This window comes from Callorhinchus milii, unplaced genomic scaffold, assembly GCF_018977255.1.
Source record: "Callorhinchus milii isolate IMCB2004 unplaced genomic scaffold, IMCB_Cmil_1.0 Scaffold15, whole genome shotgun sequence".
NCBI lineage: Eukaryota > Metazoa > Chordata > Chondrichthyes > Chimaeriformes > Callorhinchidae > Callorhinchus > Callorhinchus milii.
Window position 1 is genome coordinate 3763582 of NW_024704756.1, and position 13062 is coordinate 3776643.

Consider the following 13062-nt stretch of genomic DNA (forward strand, 5'->3'; position numbering starts at 1 on the left):
AGATCTTCCGACATGAACTAAACCATTGCTTGTTCCTCAGTTATGTGTGCAAAAAGCTCACTGAGCCATAAGGGAGCTTTGGTTTGCAGAAAATCTTAGTCCTTGAAATTTAGGAGCAAAGGTACCAAAGATAGAAGTTAACGTTACTTCAGTTGTTAGCCTGGCTCAGTTGGTAGCACTCTGAGTCACGTTGCCACGTTGGGACTTTGAGCTCAGAATATAAGCATTGATGGGGGAGATGTTGCATTGTTGGAGGTGCAGTCTTTTAGTGGCATTGAGTGAATTTTTTNGGAGGGGAGGGTTTATCATCCCCAGAATGTGATCCACCAGTCGACTAACAACCAGGTTCCTACTTACTGCTAGGTAAGCAGGCGTGTGGAGTAAGGAAACTTGTCTAAGGTTTTGCCCAATCCGTGAATCGAACTTGGATCCTCTCGCTTGCGAGCCGAGTGCTCTAACCACTACACTAAGGGACACCTTAAGACATTTGTGCTCCACATGCGATTTGTACTCTTTTTGAATAGGACCTTTAGGTTCGGTTATTGAGCAGAACCGTAAGATGACACGAAGACTCTACTCAAAAAGAGTGTAAATGGCAGCATTTTTAAGAAATAAAATTAGCACTTTTGACACTTGTACTTTTATAACTATATTGATCAAAGCCCGTCTACTTTATTACTCATATTCTTGCAAAGTACAGGATTTTAAGTTTATGTTGTGGTAAACTATGAGGAGGCGCAATTATTTTTTTCTCTTACTTTACGGAGGCTCACCATGGCAATGTTTGAGTACCCTTGCACTATATCAAATGTAAGGATTATTATTACTTACCCCATGTTTGTGCCTTAGGTCCATTGACATTCAGTACAGAATAAAGCGTAAGGGAGCTATTTGGTCAACACTGGACATGTTGCTGTGACTAAGGGCCATTTGGTGTGATAGCAGAGCCGTAAATACCAGGAAGGTCATAGGTTTGATGGCTGATCTCTGTTGAATTAGCTGATCTCAGTTAGGGCAATCATAGGTGCACTGTAATTTGTTCTCGGGGCTCCTGGGGTAGGAATATTAAAACTCAGCCAGAGGATAGGTTTGGGCACACAGAATGTTGGCCTGATACACTGGTGATTGATATTCAGTGACTTACTGTGGGGGCCTGTAACGTGTTGGTTGGAGCACAGGTAAGATTGCGTGTTATGGCAGTGTCTCTGGCCTTTGGAAAGCGATGCTGTTTATTGCAGAGCACAGTGTCTCTTCCCTGCGCCCCCCCAATCTATTCAAACAAGATGTATTACGGCAAGCAGAACAGTGTGAACTAAAATTTAGGGAATCGTACAGGGGCTGTTGCAAACCGTTCAGTGCCCCTGAGTTAGGGACGAAGAGGATCGGCCAAGGTTTCTGTTCCTCGTCCCTATCCAGTAACCTTGCTGGCAAGTGTAGGTGAGAGTACATTGAATGAGAATAGAATCTGCTGTAATTTCCCCCATTCCCACCCACACACTCAAAATGCCTGCCGATGCCCATTACCATGGCTCATGTTGGAAGAGTGCCCCCTTGTGGTATGGTGGTAGGTACTCAGGGACCTATGAACTGACTGCCGTTGTGGAGCGGATCAGTTTTTTTTGGGGGGTGGGGAGGGGGTGGACAGCCTGGTGTCTTGACACATGTGGGAACGTATCCACATCAAACTGAGATTTCCATGCACCCCACCTACACTTGGCAATTCCAGAGAGGTTTATTGCAATGGAATGTGTGCTCTCCCTGGAGGGAAATTCTGGCTCTCTCCCAAGTCTAAATTCCTCCTACCACCCGCACCCCCCCGCCCCCCCCCCCCCCCCCCCCCCCCCCCCCCCCCCCCCCACTCCACTGGGAATCAAACCTGTGAGATCATGCATGGACACATGATGCAGTGCGCTTGTCTCGCAAGCGAGTGGACTCCAGTTTACATTGGCTCAGCAATGCTTCAGGAGGTGCATTTACCTCTTAGCCATTTGAAGGGCTGATAGACAGATCTGCAGTGGACTTGTAACGTTCTCTGACAGAATACACAGCCACTATACTTTACAGTATAGGTGTCCTGTAGAGTAGTGGTTCGTGCACTGGCTTTACAAGCGAGAGGATCCGGGGTGAGGCATAACCTTAGGCAAGTTTCCTTGCTCCACATTTCTGTTTACCTAGCAGTAAGTAGCAGTCTGGTCGTTAGTCAATTGGGGGAGCGCTTTTGAGGGGAAATAATCCCCTCCCCCCAAATAATAACAATTTGGTCACTCAATCCATGAATATTTGTGGGACCCTGCCATGCGCTGCCATGCGCTGCTATGCACGGCTGCCGCAATTCACCTACAAAATACACAGTCAATTCATTTCACAATGTATTCTGATTTCAAGTTCCTCATCCTCACCTACAAGGCCATTCACGGCCTCGCTCCCTCCTACCTCTCCAACCTACTATCCCCCTACTTACCTGCCCGTACCCTCCGTTCCTCTGGCTCCGGTCTGCTCCACGTCCCCCGCCCCAACCGCCCTACCATCGGTGGTCGGGCCTTCAGCTTCTCAGCCCCCAGGCTCTGGAACTCCATCTCCCAGTGCCTTCGCCACTGCCTCCCTTTCCTCCTTCAAGGCCGGTCTCAAAACCTTTCTCTTTGACCGTGCCTTCAGCTCCCCTCTCGACTCTCTACCCCCTCCTCGCTCCCTCCCTTCCCTTACCCTGACCATTCCCCCCCTCCTCGCTCCCTCCCTTCCCTCCCCTCACCCTGACCATTTCCCCCCTCCTTGCTCCCTCCCTTCCCTCACCCTGACCATTTCCCCCCTCCTTGCTCCCTCCCCTCCCCTCACCCTGACCATTTCCCCCCTCCTCGCTCCCTCCCTCCCCTCCCCTCACCCTGACCATTTCCCCCCTCCTCGCTCCCTCCCTCCCCTCACCCTGACCATTTCCCCCTCCTTGCTCCCTCCCTCCCCTCACCCTGACCATTTCCCCCCTCCTCGCTCCCTCCCTTCCCTCCCCTCACCCTGACCATTTCCCCCCTGCTCGGGTCATGACCCAACTGTGCAGCGCCTTGGGACGTCCTCCTGACGTGAAAGGCGCTTTATAAATGGAATCTTGTTGTTGTTGTATTCTGTGAACTATCAGCCTGAGTCCTTGCTTTTGATCATCAGTCAGTGATATCCCTGCCCATCTCCCCCCCCCCCACCCCCACTATTTCCCCTGGATCCAGCTTGGTGAGTGAGGCATTTTCAGGAGTGGTGGAGGAGGGTTGTGGGGGAATGTTGGCAATTGACAGAAGAAAGCTGGTCAATGGTGGGGCGTACAGAGGTTTTGTTGGAGACGTAGGTAAAGCGCTGAAATCCTGCTGTGTAGCAGGTATTGAAAAAGTGTGTGTGGGTAAGCCAGAGGCTGGATCTTGACTGAAACATCTTCAGTAAAGTTCCTCATGTCTTCTGGGAGAGGGAGGGGAAGAGCGAGGAGGTAGTGGAGTGCCAGACCAGGAAATAAAGGTTGTTTGTGTTGGGTGGGGGTGGGGCTGGGCATGAAGGGGGGGACAGCGCTTCAGTTTAAGCAGCTGTTGTCGAAGGCTGCTTCGATTCTGGGGCAGGTTTACCCAGCAGTAAGTTGGAACCTGGTTGTTAGTCGATTGGCGGATTGCTTTCCCTTCCATAAATAAATAAATGAATAAATAAAATAATAATAATTTGGTCACGTCATTCCATGACTATTTGTGGTGGGACGCTGCTGTGCGCATTTGGCTGCTGCGTTGTGTCCGCAAAATACAGTCAATTCACTTTGGAGAATATTCCTGCGAAGCGCTTTGAGATGTCTCCATGACGTGATAAGGCGCTGTATCAAATGCAAGGATTATTATTATCATTATCGTCGTTAAGACCCAAGTGTGAAGTATCGGTGCTGTGCTTGTGCCATGTCGGTGGTACGTCACAAACTCCCTTTCGGTGCGGGGACACCTGCTGCGATCCAGGCGAGGGAGGGGCCCTGCTTAGAGAGGACGCCCCACCCACTGACCAGCAGTGCGTTAAACTGCATCACGTGCCCCCGCAGGGGCCTTACTGACTGACTGACTGACTGACTGACTGACACGCTAGAACTATAGCTGACAAGTGCAGTGGACGGAAGAGTTGGTTAGATTGAGGGAAGCAGAGCGCTGCAGAGAGAGAGAGAGAGAGAGATAGAGAGAGATAGAGGCTTTATATTTTAAGCAGTCGGGTAACACTGCAGGTCAGTCAGCGGTGGTGTTTTTGTCTGGTTGGATCAAATCCCACCCCTTGCTGCAGAGGGTTTCAGCCCATCAAGCTTAAAGGCCGCTGACGTGACATTATATGTAATAAACCTGAGAGCAACTGCAAGGCAGCATTCACGCCAAACCCTCCCAGAGAAATGTAACTGCTCTGTCCCGTGGCTACAACAGTGCGAATTAGCATGATGTCTTGCGGTCACTTGCTCTGCCCCTTCTGACCACCTGGACTAAGCTGATCTGTTTGTGACGAAGGCGGCAAAGTTCTGCCCAAACTGATTTGCGCTATCTTTATTGTACCTCGCTTTTGCCCTCTTCCCCTCCCCCATCCATCTGTCTCTCTTTCTCTTTCTCCTCCTCCTACCCCACCCCCACCCACCACTTCGCAGAGTGGTTGACTTGTACCAGACAACTTCCTGCTTCACAGACATCAAAGTGGCACTTTTTAGCCACGTGTGAGCCAGGGCAGGGGGTGAGCTGGTGGCACACTTTTTGATTTGGAGTCCCGTAGCGTATTGGTTAGAGCCCTCGCCTCGCAATCGAGAAGACCCAAGTTTGATTCACGGGCGGGGACAAACCTAAGGCAAGTTTCCTTGATCGGCGCATTGCTTTCTGGGGTTAATCTCTTAAAAAAAATTGTGTCTCGATCCACGATTATTTGTGAGACACTGCTCTGCTGCATTTTGCCCACAAAATTCACAGTCAGTCCACTTTCCAGTATATTCTGTAAATTGCTTTGAGACGTCTCATCGAGGTGATAAAGCAGTATCAAATGTAACTTATTATTTCCAAAGAGCGTGTGAATTGCAGCTCAACCAGTGAGTCCAGTGGCTTTCAGGAAAGGCCGGACTGGCACAGAAATGAGGTGCTAAGGTGGAGACATTACTTTCCATCTCCAGAGTAACAGCCGCTACTTCAGGCAAGCTATCCACACCAGCGTGAAGAATGTTACCTGGATCGATCAGCCTGAAATTTGTGAAAACTGTGGAGTTCTGTAGCATATTGGTTAGAGCACTCATCTCGCAAGCGAGCTAACCCGGATTTGTTTCCCGGGTGGGGCGAAACATTAAGCAAGATTCTTTACTCCACATACTTCTGTTTACCTAGCGTTAAGTAGGAACCCAGTTGTTAAGTCGATTAGCGCATTCCTTCCTGCTGCTAGGTAAACAGAGGCGTGTGGAGTAAGGAAACTTGCCTCGTGTTTCGCCCCGGAATCGAATCCAGGTCCTCTCGCTTCGCGAGGTGAGTACTCTTAACCACTTTGCTGCAGGACTTCACTACTTCATAAGCAGTAAAAGCACCGCTCATTTGCGTTGCAGTGGTTTGTTTGCTTGTGAGGTGGTGAGAGCTTCGAACCATCTCTTGTGTTTGGGGCCTGTGCCGAGACGCTCGATTCGGAGATGTGGATTGTGGAGTTTCGATACTTTGAACTTTCAAACCTTGAAAGAATGTCAAATGAAACTGTGCCACACCCCTGTGGACAATAAACAGAAGTTCCTCATACAGTGCGGGCAGTGGTGCTCCTCCCCTTCTCTGAGGAACAATTCCCTACCCAGACTGTGTAAAATTAGGGTCCCCTTCCTACTGCATAGCGTGCCAATAGACAGTCACCTGTAAATCATTAGAGGTGCATAGCATGTGTAAATTGCCAGATGTGCATTTCAGGGAGGAGGGATAGCACCCTACAATCATCTTTAATTAAATGTTATGAAGCTTATTTTTTTTCTGTAGATGGCTTTTCTCTTTGTGATTCACAGCGAAATGTAGAACCATAGAAATTTGCAGTGCAGAAGAAAGTCATTCTGCCTCTCAAGTCATTGCTGGTTCGTGAGTTCCATTTATTTATGTTTTTTTTCCCCTCCCATACTTCTTCAATATACCCCGCTTTTAGATTTCTATCTAGTTTACGTAATGGCTACTTGTGCAGTGGCTCAGACGAATTCCAGGCAGAGGGCGAAACCTTGGGCAAGTTTTCTTACTCCACACGCCTAATAATAATCCCTCTAAAACCAAAAAACAATAATAAATTGGTCATTTTCAATCCATATGACTGTTTGTGGGACATTGCTGTGCGCAATTGGCTGCCGCGTTCGCCCACAAATATACAGTCAATTCACTTTACAGTGTGTTCTGTGAAGCGCTTTGGGACGTCCTCCCGACGTGAAAAGCGCTATATCAAATTCAAGGATTATTATTATAATGTCACATACATCCTGGAAAATAAAAACCTAAATGGGTTAGAAGAGCAAAGGGACCTAGGGGTGCACATACACAATTCACTAAAAGTAGCAATGCAGGTTAATAAGGCCATTTAAAAAAAAAAAAGCAAACCAGGCATTGAGGTTCATTTCTAGAGGGATAGAAATGGAAAGCAGGGAAGTTATGGTAAACTGCTATAGAACCTCGGTTAGACCACACTTGGAATACTGTGTGCAGTTCTGGTCCCCACATTATAGAAGAGGTGTAGAGGCACTGGAGAAGGTGCAAAGAAGATTCACAAGGATGATCCCACAACTGAGAGGTTATACCTATCAGGAAAGGCTGAACATGCTTGGACTCTTCTCTTGAAAAAAGGAGGTAAGGGGTGACCTGATAGAGGTCTTTAAAATGATGAAAGGTTTTGATAGGGTAGACATTGGGAAGATGTTTCCACTTGTGGGGGAGACCAAAACCAGGGACCCTCAATATAAAATAGTCACAAATAAATCAAATAGGGAAGTTAGAAGAAATTTCTTCATATAGAGAGTAGTGGGAATGTGGAACATACTACCACAAGGAGTTATTGAGGCAAATAGCATAGATGTATTTAAGGGAAAGCTAAATAGGGAGAAAGAAATAGAAGGTTATGCTTGAAGGTTTAGTTGAGGAAGGGCAGGAGGGGGCTCATGTGGAGCATAAATACCGGTATAGACCAGTTGGGCCAAATGGCCTGTTTCTGTGCTGTATATGCTAATGTATTCTAATGAAAGGCAACTGAGGCATAGTAATAATAATCCTTGCATTTGATATAGCAACTTATCACGTCCATGAGATGTCTTAAAGGGCATCATAGAATATATTGTAAAATTGAATTGACTTTATATTTTGTGGGATGTGGGATACCGGAGATTGATACATATTGGGAAATTCAGGGACATAGAAAAAAAGGTGGGAAAATGAGATTCGAAGATCTGTGTATTGTGATCTAAAAAATTGGTAGAGGAGGCTTGACAGACTGAATAGCCTCTTGTTCCTATCTACCACTTCAATCACGCCTATGGATGCCTCCCTCCCCCCCCGATGTCCAATGATGCCACTGGGAATGTGAGATGTTATTCTTTGTGAAGGGTGCCTTATAAATGCAGTTGTGTTCCTATATTCCTAAAGCGCTTGTGTTTCTGCTTGTATCGAGCGACTTGATTGAGAGTTCCACTGGACACCTAATTTATATATTTCTTCCTGCCAATTGGGAGGTCGAATGGTCTTAATTTTCGCTTGTCTTTCGGGCACTTGATCTGCTTTGGGGGAATGCTTTGATCTCTCGAGTTCTGAAAGTTCTCTAATTCTCTGGTTTAAACCAGATCATTATGCAGTCATCCTCCCCAAACGATTAAGTATACTTATTGGTGTACAAATGCCATTCACAGCAGGCTGTTTCCTCCCCCCACCCCGAATGTGCTGATGTTCCATTATGTGCCATGGGCCAATAGCCCACATTGTGTTTTTTCTTGTCAAGCGTGGAATGGGTTTTGCTGAATGAGAAATTATCTTGAGGAAGAAATGAGGCAAGACTGGATCCGAAACAGAAGTAGTTTAATTATCAGGACTCTACTGTGCCTTCAATGATGGCTTTTAAAAAAAAGTGAATAAATGAATTGATACAGTCAATTCACTTTACAATTCACTTGCCTCTTTCAAGTCCCGTCTAAAGACCTTCCTCTTCGACCGTACCTTCAGCCACCCTCCCACCCACAACCCTCCTGCCATCTACCTTTGCTTCTCTGAAATGTGCTCTCCTTATGCTTCCAACCTCCTTTCTCTTAGTTAATCCAAACCAAACCCTGGCATTGACTGAGAGAAAGGAGGTTTGTTTTGGGGGTAAGATGGAGTTGACTCCCATCAGGTGGGCTGAGGTTATATTGGGTATGGGTGCTGGACGTGTCACTTGGGTGAGTTCTCCAATTTCATGACATCAGTGCTCCTTAAAGGGATAACCCGTTCACAATGTTGTTCGTGAACACAGGGGTGTGTGGAGGATGCTCATTCATAGAATGAAGAGGACCCTACGGGTAGGCAATCAGTGTTTCCTGAACTTGTCTTGCCAGAGTTTATGGTGTAATTCTCTTTCCCACTGCACTGCAGATGTACCATGTGATGTCACTTGCGAAATAGGATCAATGTGACCATTTAGCATCTCTCTCTGTGACAAGTGATAAAAGCACTGGCTGTGTTGCATTAAGGTTTAGTTCTTGGACTGTAGTTAGCTGATCTCGCTTGGAGCAGTACAATTCAGCAAGTGAATAATCAAGACGGGTATCCATGTGTGGGTGTTTGGATGGGAACAGTATGGATCTTGGATGTGTTAAGCCTCTGATAGCCTGCCAACCTGTACATGTAGAATTGGGTTACTGGAGAGTTTGCAACATCTATGGAACTGAACCAAAGCGTGAATCAGTCTCTTTCACGAGGACCAGCGATCCATATCAATACAGGCAAACTGATAAGTACTGTAACGTTTACTTGGCAGCAAAGCAGGTTTAAGATGATGCTCAATGCCTCTCCGGCTGTTTGTGGGACATTGCTGAACGCAAGTTGGCTGCTGCTACGTTCGGCTCCAGAATATCCTGTGAAGCCCTTTCTGATAATAATAATTCTAGCATTTGATATAGTGTCTTATCATGTCGTTGAGATGTCTCAAAGCAGTTCGCAGAATATACTGGAAAAGTGAATTGATTATTTTGCAGTGTCCTCCCAACCTGAAAGACACTGTCAAATTCAAGGGTTATTATTTCGCAGTGACATTTGGGTGTGCCCTGTACACTTTTTTTCTCTCTCCTCCTCTTATATGTTGAAAGATTTCCACAAGCTCCAATCACTTTCCACGGGGGAGCCTTGTTTGCGTTGCTCATGTTTCGCTGCGCTTCTTTTTGGTTTGTGCCGAAAACGACTTGAAACTGAAACCACCGCGTCCCCAGTGGTTTTTGCAATGCAGCCAAGTCAATGCAGTGAGGTATCTTTCAGTAGAATATCAAATTCACTTCCAAGCTCTGTTCCTTTGTGCACTCTATCCCGATTCATGAGCCAGGGTGTGTTTTGTTGTAACGGTTTACCTGTGAAGGGAAAGTTAGGGAAATTGCTGAGTTTGCTTTTCCATTCTAAGTCTAGCTTTAAAAGTACTGAGAGTCTCTTTCTAATCTGGTGCCTGCTTGTAACAGCAGAGCTAAGCATGTTCTTAACATGTCCTACCACACCCAGACACCCTCCCTACAGTTCCATTTCCTTTGTCTTCGACTGGGAGATTTCGAAATCCTGGGTGATTCAGCATGTCAAAATATCAAGGGGGAGTCTAAAGCACTGAGGACTGAGTTGCTGTAAGTCTTAACAACTCCTTCCCGCACCGACCCAGCTTTGGATGATAGTTCCCTGTTTATTGACGTGCTCCTGTTCCCAGTTGGACATTAATCTGTATGTCTGCATCTCGGTTCGATAGATAAACTATTATGTATAAATTGTGTCATTGGTATGCAAGAAGATGACTCTGGGTCTCATGCTCACCTTTAAAATTCTATCTTCAAAATTCTCAACAGCTTTGGGAGGGTAAATGGTAATATAATAATAATCATCATCCTTGCATTTGATATAGCGCCTTATTATGTTGTTCAGACTCAAAGTGCTTCACAGAATATACTCTAAATTGGATTGACTGTATATTTGTGGGCGAACGCGGCAGAATTTATTATTGCTTTGTTTTGGAGGGATTATTATTAGGCGTGTGGAGTAAGGAAACTTGCCCGAGGTTTCGCCCTCTGCCTGGAATTGAACTCAGGTCTCTCACTTGCAAAGCGAGTGCTCTAACCACTGAGCTACAGGACTCCGTAGCTGTTGGCATTGTTGGAGGTACCGTTCTTTGTTGCGGGGTTTACGCCTGCCTGTTCAGATAGGCATTAAAGATCCTGTGACACTCTTCAAAAAGAGAAGGAAGTTTCTCCCGCTGTCCTGGCCAATGAGCTCCCACATGAAATCGATCCTTCACTTGTTGGACATTGCTGTGTGCAAAATGGCAACCGTGTTCGCCAGCAAAATACACAGGCGTTTTGACAACGTAATTTATCAAATGCATGGGTTATTGTATTTACAACCATGGTCTCCAATGGAATAGTTTAAGCGCTCTTCGACTGCTACCCCGCGTGAGGGGCGCTATATTTAATATACTCTAAATTGGATTGACTGTGTGTTTTGTGGACCAAACGCAGCAGAATCTTTTTCATGCAGTTATTATAATGTGGAACACTGTCATGGCTTGATGGGTTGAATGGTCTCCTCTTGACAGACACGCCACTATTGGGAGAAGGGTGCATTGTTGGAGGTACCGTTCTTTGTTGCGGGGTTTACGCCTGCCTGTTCAGATAGGCATTAAAGATCCTGTGACACTCTTCAAAAAGAGAAGGAAGTTTCTCCCGCTGTCCTGGCCAATGAGCTCCCACATGAAATCGATCCTTCACTTGTTGGACATTGCTGTGTGCAAATTGGCAACCGTGTTCGCCAACAAAATACACAGGCGTTTTGACAACGTGATTTATCAAATGCATGGGTTATTGTATTTACAACCATGGTCTCCAATGGAATAGTTTAAGCGCTCTTCGACTGCTACCCCGCGTGAGGGGCGCTATATTTAATTGCAGGTTGTTTGTGTTGTACAGCTTCCTTTCCATCGGCTTTCATGTCACCGCAGAGGAAAGCAGTTAGTTTATCCACAAATACGATCAATACACTTCACAGTTCATCCTGTGAAGCGCTTGGAGACATCCTCCCAATGTGAAAGACTGCAGCTTGTGTCCTCTCCCGCACCAGGCTCTGTGACACTCATTCCTACCCTCTCCCGGCTCCATTGGCTCCCCATCCCCCAGAGGATAGAGTTCATAACCCTCGTCCTCGCCTTCAAAGCCATCCACTGCCTTGCTCCTTTCCACCTTTGTAACCTGCTAACGCCACATCGACCTGTCTGCTCCCCCTGTTCACCAGGCTCCGGCCTACTCCATACCCCCACCCGGCCTGCCCTACCATTGGTGGTCGTGCCTTCAGCCTCTCTGCTCCCACACTTTGGAACTCCATCCCAAAGTCCCTTCATCTCGCTCTTTGCCTTGCCTCCTTTAAGGCACAACTCAAGACCCTCCTCTTTGACCATGCCTTCGGTCCCTCCATCCCTCCAGATCCTAACCCCTTGCTTGAGTCCAAATCCATGATTGTCCAGTGCCTAGGGACGTCCTCCCGACGTGAAAGGCGCTCTATAAATGCAATCTTGTTGTTGTTGAAAGGTGCTATATAGATGTAATTTGTTGTTGTTGTTGTCTATGGCACTGTCCTTTGGAGGAGACATGAAACCAAGGACCCTCTGATCTGTTCAAGTGGATGTTAAAGATTCCATGCACAATTCGAAAAAAGAAGGGAGTTTCTCCCAGTGTACTGGCAAATAAATCCCCCAAATAAAATTGGTCATTCACTCCATGTCTGTTTGTGGGACATTACATTAGTATGATAATTATAATAATAATTTGATTACTCAATCTACGACTGTTTTGTGGGACACTGCTGTGCTCAATTGCCTGCCACTTTTTGCCCACACATATACAGTCAATTCACTTTAGTCTATTCTGTGAAGCACTTTGAGACGTCTAGAAGATGTGAAATGTGCTATGTCAAATGCAAGGATTATTATTATATGTTTCGCCCATAAAATATCAGGTCAATCCATTTTGTCCATGCCTTCAGCCACCCTCCTACCTCTCTGCCCTCCCTCGTCTCGACCCTGCCCCCCCCCCCCCCCCCCCCCCACCCACCCACACACACACACACTCGGGTCCTGATTCCCGACTGTTCAGTGGCTTGGGACGTCCTCCCAACGCGAAAGGCGCTTTACAAATGTAATTTTGTTGTTGTTTGCAGTGTATCCTGTGAAGCGCTTTGAAACGTCTCAACAAATGCAAGGAATATTATTAGTATTATTCACCTTGTTTATGGCCTAGGCTGAGCACGCAAGTGACATCTGTCTGTGGCAGCTTGAAAGACAACCGATCGTCGGTTTCACAAGTTAAAGCCAAGCTGCCGAAGGAACACAAAGTCTGTGCTGTGCCACGTTGCAGAATGCTGTGAATTTACCAGTAAACTCTTACACTTCTCCGAAAAGAGTCAAAACATTTGGGACGAAATGAGTACCATGTTCCCCTTTTTAAACAAAATAGTTCTTGCTTTTGACACATCAGGAGTCTTGTAGCTCAGTGGTTAGAGCACTCGCCTCGCAAGCGAGAGACCGGGTTCGGTTCCCGGCAGGTCAGAGCGAAACCTTGGGCAAGTTTCCTTACTCCACACGCCTGATAATAATCCCTCAAGAAAAAATAACAATAATAATTTGGTCACTCAATCCGCGACTGTGTGTGGGACACTGCTGTGTGCAATTGGCAGCCGCATTTCGCCCACAAATATTGTCACTAGGAAAGGCAAGTCTTTCTGTTATACATTTGCCCAAACTGATTCCACCCAGTGCTGCGCTGTCTGAAAAAGCATTCCTTTGAGTCCCAAATCAACGTGGCTCTGACAAAGTAATGGCCGATTGGATTTAGGAATA

General features: G+C 46.6%; 1 protein-coding gene across 2 annotated transcripts in view; it reads left to right on the plus strand.

Annotated features, from left to right (window-relative positions):
* The window catches only part of LOC103177400 (Krueppel-like factor 8), a 59882-nt gene that overhangs the window by 4894 nt on the left and 41926 nt on the right, over positions 1 to 13062 (plus strand). The window contains exon 1 of one of the 2 annotated variants that reach the window (XM_007891531.2): positions 5461 to 5483. The exons of the other annotated variant lie outside the window; for it this stretch is intronic. The gene's annotated coding sequence lies outside the window, so the exon portion shown is untranslated. Of the gene's footprint in view, positions 1 to 5460; positions 5484 to 13062 lie in introns of those variants that run through there. 2 annotated transcript variants of the gene reach the window in all.